The 8,042-nt window shown below is 46.5% G+C and overlaps 1 long non-coding RNA gene across 2 annotated transcripts; it reads right to left on the reverse strand.

The window, feature by feature from the left end:
* Positions 1-342: 342 nt before the first annotated feature.
* Positions 343-4,804, reverse strand: LOC123329746. Of its 2 annotated transcripts, XR_006545300.1 has the most exons (4): positions 2,570-4,804; positions 2,201-2,375; positions 2,007-2,077; positions 343-1,653 (listed from the first exon to the last, which is right to left on the reverse strand). It is a non-coding gene; the product is annotated as an uncharacterized LOC123329746 (long non-coding RNA). The 2 variants fall into 2 exon arrangements; XR_006545299.1 differs by having other exon boundaries at positions 2,201-4,804.
* Positions 4,805-8,042: the final 3,238 nt, after the last annotated feature.

Here is an 8,042-nt window from a genome sequence, read left to right on the forward strand (position 1 = left end):
TAAAACTCTTAGAACAAAACATAAAGGAAAACTCCATGACACTGGATTTGGCAATGATTGTTTGAATATGGCAACAGAAGAAAAAATTGGGCTATATCAAAATGAAAATCTTTTCTTCATCAGAGGGTACTATCCAAAGAAGTAAAAAGACAACCCCCCAAATAAGAGAAAAATATTTGCAAAGCTCAACTGTAACAACAACAATAAAAACTTCAAACAATCCAATTTAAAAATGGATTTTTTTAATTAAAAAAATTTAAAATCCAATTTAAATTAAAAAAATTTTTAAGTTAAAAATTTTTTTTAATTTAAAAATTTTTGAAAATTTAAAAAAGACTTGACAGACATTTCTCCAAAGAAGATATACAATTGGCCTAAAGTCCATGAAACAATGCTCAATGTCACTAATTATTGTGTGTGTGTGTGTGTGCACATGTGTGCACACACTCAGGGAAATACAAATTAAAGAAATACCAGTTCACCCATCAGAAAGCTATTATCAAACAAACAAACAAAAACAAGTGTTGGCAAGGGTGTGGGAAAACTGGAACCACTGTGCATTGCTGGAAGATCATGAACGAACCTAGGCTAGCCTAGGGCCTGGCCCCTAACGAGCGCTCACTATAGGACAATGTTATGGAGGTGGGGGCAATACTATACTTCTTATAGTACAACATTGAAGTTCTGTTCTTAGATGATGAAAACAGTTCTGTGATTATCTTCACACTTGCACTTTTCTTGTAAGTGAACAGGGTACCCCTGAGGTCTACTCTGCCCTCAGATCTCAGGACACAGGATGGATGGGCCTGCCTCAAGCATACATACACTCCTACCTCCCTTCTCCCCACCTCCCAAGCTTCCAGATGCCCTAATTGGCCTCCAGAGGGGAACCGAATCTCATAGAAGGGCACTTATTAATTCCTAGAAATCCGGGTCCCCACATCCTCATCTCACTCCACCCCAACTCCCCTGTTACTTGTTCCAGACAGGAAAGGAACTCTGCAGACTCCCCGAGGAAGGAGAGGCCTTGGGAGGGCGTCATGTGTGTGCTCTGTGCTGACTGGTGTAATGAGGCCCCAGGAGACCCCGCTGCACCAAGGCAGACCTGGAACTTGGAAAATGACTGCTGAGTTCCTTCCCTGCACCTGTTCTGGCTGACACCCATCCCCATCTTTGCCCATATTATAGGCACTTGTGTTCTCACCTGGCTTCCCCGTGGGCAGTTAATTTTGGTGTCTCTGCTCAAATTGCTCTAGCTGTCCCATGGTTCCGGAGGCATGGTCTGTGCCACTGCCCTGGCAGGGTGTCACTGCCGAAGTCTTGCCCTCACAGAGGCATTTCCATCACACACTTCTGCTCATCCTTCAAGCCCTGGGGCAAACAGTCCTCTGTAAATCTTAGCCAAATGTCAAACAGGCCACCTCACCCTCCCTGAGGCACCCATGGTTTGTGGCTCCTGGCAGAGCTCTTAGGACTGCGGGCCTGGAAGCAGAGCTGGTCACTTGCATCTCACTCCTCCTGGCCAGACCCCAGGTCCACAGACAAGTAGAAGCCGAGGCAAGGAGGCCTCTGTCTCAGTTCTGCTCTGCCAACTCCTTTACTCCAAAGTGATGCTCTGCATTGTGTTCATAGAAGTTTTTTTTTTAACAGATTCTATAGTGAAACAGAAAATAATACATAAAAATTTCCTGACTGCAGGACTCCTCCAAGCCTCCACTGTGTTCATGACCTTTGTGAATCTCTAAGATTACAATTCACATGTACCCAGTCCAATTGGGGGAAAGATCATTTTAGAGCTTTATCTTATACCATATGCCCAAATAAACCCTAAGGGAGTTAAAGAAGGAAATGTGAAAACTATAAAAACTAAAGGGAAATTAGTTCCAGACCGTGGATTCCCCAAACCTGGGACTGAGACTAATTAATTCACAGTGTTCTGTCATTAAATAATGAATAGAATGAACACAGGGTTTATGATATCACTGACAGACAAGCTATGCACGTACCTTGATTCTGCATCTTGAGTAGGCTGCTTCAGCTGTTAGATTGACACGCTTCCATTTTGACCATGTTCCTCCTATGAAATTACATCCAGGAAACTAGTAACCTGACACTTGGAAAAGCTCCCTAATAGTGCCATCTAATTTGACATCACTTTGAGCCTGCATAAAATAGCCTTTTGTCCAAAGCAGTGACTTACCTGTGGTCCTCTTTCTGGACTTTGTGCTCCTGCAGGGCAGGCTATGTCCATCCCACTTCACTGAGTACAAGCCCTACTCAGCAGACGCTCCTGTCTGTCTCTGCAAAACTTCTGTGCAAGTCCCCGGCTCATCACCTCATGTCACAGCGTGGAATGTGGTATGCTGGGCAGGCTCCTGGATGGGGACCTGGGACCTTGAATTCCTAACATTCTGGGGCAACTGGGCAAATCCTACCCCACCCTGTACCTCAGTCAGGTAAAGTTCAGAGAACTGCAAACCCTGACAGAACCAAACCAGCCATGAGGGTATAAGCTCAACCAGTAGAAGCATCTGCCCCTCCCTGAGTCCATCCTGCTAGGCTCTCTTACCCTGCGAGGTGGGGTGAGCATGAACAGAAATCTTCCAGGTGGGGAATCTGAAACCTGAAGACGTCAAAGCCCTGGCCCAGGTCAGGAGCAGCAGGAGGGTGGGGACACTGGTCAGAACCCAGGTGCCTGGCAGCCAGCCCCAGCCCCTCTCCCACAGCGACACAAATTACAGAGGTGAAACTAGACTCTGCAGTCTCCTCGGGCCTCAGACACCAAGCCAGGCCCAGGTATGTGGAGCATCCGGGGCCAGAGCAGCTTCTTCATATTTGGCAGCATTTCAGCAGTTTTTTTTTTTGTTTGTTTTGGTTTTTTTTGCCTTCCTACAACAGGAAGTCTTCCAGTGCTGATACTTAAAGGCTGCCTATAGTCCAACTCAACCCCCTCAGTCTTTTACAAGGAGAAAGCACATAGCTCAGAGGCAAAGAGAACCACCTAAAGCCACACAGCAAGGTAGTAGCCCAGATCTTCCCAAATCCCAGAATAGCTCTCGCATACCCTGGTAATAAAACCCAGAAGCCTGAAACCCTGGGCCTGGAGAAGGAAGAATCTGACCCAAGATCATCAGAAGTGGATGGCAGAAGCAAGACCTCGGGCCTGGGTCAGACCCCTGGGGCCAGGGCAGCAGCCAACTAGCTGCTTCCCCTGCTGTGTGCCGCCTCCATGGCTGCAGACCTGTGAGGAAGTCTGTGCCCTGACTCCATCCCCAGCCGTCACAGTGCTCCCATCTGTCTTGCCGGGGCCGGAGTGGGGACGTCTCCAGGCTGCCTTCAATTATGAGCCAATAAATATGAGATGTGCTTGGCGAGGAGGGGCTGCTAGGGCTGCCAGTCCCACCCCTGCCGCTCTCCCGCCAGCCTCTGCACCGAGGAAGATTGGATTTTGTGTCACTCATTTTTTATCTCCAGTCATGTCGGATGGGGAGATAGAGGGCGTGGGCAGTGGATAATTTTATCCTTCCCCCACAGTCGGGTGCAGCACTGAGATGGGTGTGTGGTGGCCTTGGATAGCCTGCTGTCCTCCCAGGGGGAGATCCCCCATCCCAAGCTGTCAGCCCTGGGCTATTCTCTCTGCTGAGGCAAAATGACGTGCCTAGAAGAAAGAGCCCTGGGTAGGAAGACAAGGGGCCTAGGTTTAAGCCTTGGCCTTGCTGCTGAACCATTCTGGGACCTTGGGCAAGTCTCTACTGATATTCTGTTTGTTCCTTCTCTACACAAAGCCCTTTGCTGGCAGACAGGGGCCACAAAGAAACATCAGAGCTGCTCCCTACCCTCAAGGAGCTTGTAGTTGAACTCCAAATAAACAGACATCCATGGAGGGGTGGCAGACACTGGCAATGGTGTGAAGGGTGAGGATCTGCCAGAAAGGAGTGAGGGGAGGGGGAGAAAGAAGATGTTCAGGCAGAGGCAGAGGTACCTGCTTGAATGAAACCCAGTAGAACACAGTGATGCTTAGAGACCCATGAGAGTGGGTGAAGCAAAAGGTAGGTGGGACAGGAAAGAGAAGAGTTTTAAGTAGGCAAGATCAGATTTGCATTTTAGAAAAATCTCCCCAACAACTGTGAAAAGCAGATTTCAGGGGGTGGTAATGGAGAATGAAGGCAGAGAGTTCAGTGAGGAGACTGATGCAATGGTCCAGGAGAGAGAAGATGATGTCCTAGATTAGAGCACTAACAGAGAAGCCAGAAATAATAATTATCATCGTTATGATGAATACTGCCATTAAGTGTTACCATGGGACAAGCACAGCACTAGGTATTTACATCATTGTTTCTAATCCTCACAACTCTCCAAAGTAGGCTATTATTCCCATTTTGTAGATAAGGAAATTAAACCTTGGGTAAATTAAGAGAGAGTTGCCTGAAGTCACATAGCCAATAAGTAACAAAGACAGGATTTTGACCCAGGTCTGCCCAACCCTAAAGGCCATGCTCTTGCCACTGTGTTCTACTTCCTAAAAAGGAAGGCACAGCTTCCAGAGAGGCTAACAGGGCATAGAATCCATTTGACTTTTTGATTGTTTAGATGTGGGAAACTAAGGACAGAGATTTGAGAAAGATGTGCAGGTTTCTGGCCAAGGAAGCTAGGTGAATAGAGGGAGCATGGGAGGAGCTGGTTTGGGCACAGCGGATGGGGTTTCAGTTCAGTTCAGTTCAGTCGCTCAGTCGTGTCCAACTCTTTGTGACCCCATGGACCGCAGCACACCAGGCCTCCCTGTCTATCACCGACCCCTGGAGTTTACCCAAACTCATGTCCATTGAGTCAGTGATGCCATTCAACCATCTCATCCTCTGTCATCCCCTTCTCCTCCTGCCTTCAATCTTTCCCAGCATCAGGGTCTTTTCCAGCGAGTCAGTTCTTCACATCAGGTGGCCAAAGTACTAGAGTTTCAGCTTCAGCATCAGTCCTTCCAATGAATATTCAGGACTGATTTCCTTTAGGACTGACTGGTTTGATCTCCTTTCAGTGCAAGGGACTCTCAAGAGTCTTCTCCAACACCACAGTTCAAAAGCATCAATTCTTCTGCGTTCAGCTTTCTTTATAGTCCAACTCTCACATCCATACATGACTACTGGAAAAACCATAGCCTTGACTAGATGGACATTTGTTGGTCAAGTAATGTCTCTGCTTTTTAATATACTGTCTAGGTTGGTCATAACTTTTCTTCCAAGGAGTAAGCATCTTTTAATTTCATGGCTACAGTCACCATCTGCAGTGATTTTGGAGCCCAAAAAGATTAAGTCAGCCACTGTTTCCCTGTCTTTTTGCCATGAAGTGATGGGACCGGATGCCATGATGTTAGTTTTCTGAATGTTGAGCTTTAAGCTAACTTTTTCACTTTCTTCTTTCACTTTCATCAAGAGGCTCTTCAGTTCTGCTTCTTTTTCTGCCATAAGAGATGGGGTTTGGTGGTTGGAGTAGAGGTCAGTTGGATATCTGGATGTGGAGTCAAGTTCTATCCAGGGAACAGAGATTTGGGAATTGTCGACAAATAGATGGTCAGTTGTTTGAGTAGGCTAGGTCATTATAGGGAACTGTATAGCAAATGGAAGATTGAGACAGGAACTTTGGAGAATTCCAACCCCTAGAGGATGAGCAGCAGGAGGACATATAGGGAATCAAAGTGGTGCAAAATGAGGTCAGCCCAGGAGCAACAGAATTACTTCAGGAAGGCAAAGAGTAAGTGACTCCTGATGTTGCCAACTAGTTAGCAAGGTGAAAGCTAAAACTGGGTTTAGGGAGCCACAGAGAGCAGACATTTTGAACCTTGCAAAATAGTCTTCATGGGCACAGTGTTACCAAATGATAGGAGGGGCCTGTGCACACCCTACCCTTGGCCCCGAGAACATTTGGTGACCCCTGGTACACTAGTGCATCCTAACCAACCTCTCCCAGAAATCCTGAGTCAGACGAGGAAAGGAGCATTGTTAGGAAGGGAGGTAGAGGAGATATGTGAACAGAAGAAAAAAGAAGATTGAAGGAGTGAGAGAGAAAGGTTGAGAAATGCATGAAAACTGTTAGAGAAGTATGATAAATGAGAACCCTCCAAGAAGAAAAGGAGACTCTTGATCCCACTTTCTAATAAAATTGTAGTTATCAAGGAAGAAGCCATAGCCCACCATAGCTGAATGTTAAAAGAGTAAAGAAGAGAACTATGTGTAGCAAGGAAACTAGAATAGTACAAGTGTTGCTGCCGTTAAAGACATTTGGGTTGTTGCTTTACACTTGAGTGACATGTTGACTGGGCATAATATTATAGTGCATGTGGTCAGAAAAGCAAAACTCCAGCTGGATAGAAAAGATTTTGACTCAAGGGTCATCATCAACTGGGTTGTACCAAAGTACTCAGCATGTGCCTTTGCTCTTCTAATTTTGATGAAAAATTTGTTGGAGAACTATTACAACTGTAACATGTTTTGCCATTTATGTAGCGGATTTTATGTAGCTGATTTCATGTTTGACTGATCGGGTTTTTCAGGCTGTTGATGGGGATAGTTTTTTTTTTCCTCTGGAAAGGTAGGGGTAAAATCTCCATATGCTTAGGGCAGTTTGATGGAGTGGGAGAGGTGGAAGCTAGTGTAAAGAGGGATGAGGAAGTACAGACAGACAGCAAGTGGAGAAACTCTTTCAAGAAAATGGGTTGTGCCGCTGTAATGAAGAAAGAAATAGGAGTAGCTACAGAGTGACATGGAATGGAGGATATTTTTGAGACAGGAAAGTCACAAACACATTGAATGCTAAGGAGTCAGGGGAGGAGTGATTTATGGAATCAGTTCTTAGAGGAAGTGGACAGAAAATGGGCTCCAGGATCTTGAACCAGAGGATGGACAGCTCTGTGGTTATACAGCACAGTGGTTAAGCTCAGGGTCTACAGGTAGATGGTCTGGTTTTGAAGCATGCATCATCAGGATGGCTTGACATTTTTCAAGTTATTTAACCGAAGGCAGAAGTGTCAGTTCCTTGTTTCCAAAATGGGGATACTAACAATTCCTGTCTGATAAAGTTACTATGAAGATCAAATGAGTTGCAACATGCCAAGTGCTTAGAACAATGCCTGGCACATATTAAGAGCCTCATAAAAGATAGCTGTTAGTGGTCAACACAAACTAGCTATTAGCTAACTCATCTTGTAAGATAGAAGTGGGGAGAGATGGGTGTGGCCTGTGGAAACTCCACTTGGAAGGAAGGAAAGATGATAGAGCTCACAGCAGCAGCTCTGCTCTTGGGCTAAGGATTTGGAGTTAGACAGACTGGGTGTACCTCATCATACCAGCCAAACCTTGGTGTTTTCACCTGGATAGGGCTCCATCTCAAGAGGGATTGTGATGAATTCATAAGCACAGGGCCAGGCACTTGGAGGTGTTCAGAGAATGGTAACAACTTACATTGATCACCTTCCACCTTCCCAGGGCGTAGACCCGGACAGGAGGTCTGCTGAGAGGGAGAACAGAGTTGGGGTTGGAGCTTTGTGTGTGAGGTTTGCTGGGGTGCAGGATGATGAGTGCTGGGTGCTGCAGAGGGTCTGGATTGAACAATCACCCCATCCCAGGTCCAGCCTGACCAGGAGAGGAAGAGAGGCCAAGAAGAGCTGCAGGGGCCAGGGGGTCTGAGGCTAGAGGTCTCCAGGAAAGTGAAAGCAAAAGGAAGGGGCCAGGAGAAAGGTCTGTGGTGTGACAGGAGGATTTCTGATTGTCATTCAGTCAAACTTCTGAGCACTTTTAGTACACCAGGTGCAAGGTGCAATACTTTACACACCTGAGTGCATCAGACCCCCAGTCCTCATCCATTGGAAGCCTGTCGGCCCAGGCACCCATCCCTCCCGCAGATCTAGGAGGGCCACATGACCTCAGATCACGTGCAGACCATGAACAGTTCTGCAGTCATTGGCAAGGTTGGGCAGGACAGATGAGCAGGGACAGTCAGATCCCCTCTGTCATGCACATGAATTGCGAAGGGTAGGGAGAATCCAGTGCCAA

This window comes from Bubalus bubalis, chromosome 16 (genome assembly GCF_019923935.1).
Source record: "Bubalus bubalis isolate 160015118507 breed Murrah chromosome 16, NDDB_SH_1, whole genome shotgun sequence".
NCBI lineage: Eukaryota > Metazoa > Chordata > Mammalia > Artiodactyla > Bovidae > Bubalus > Bubalus bubalis.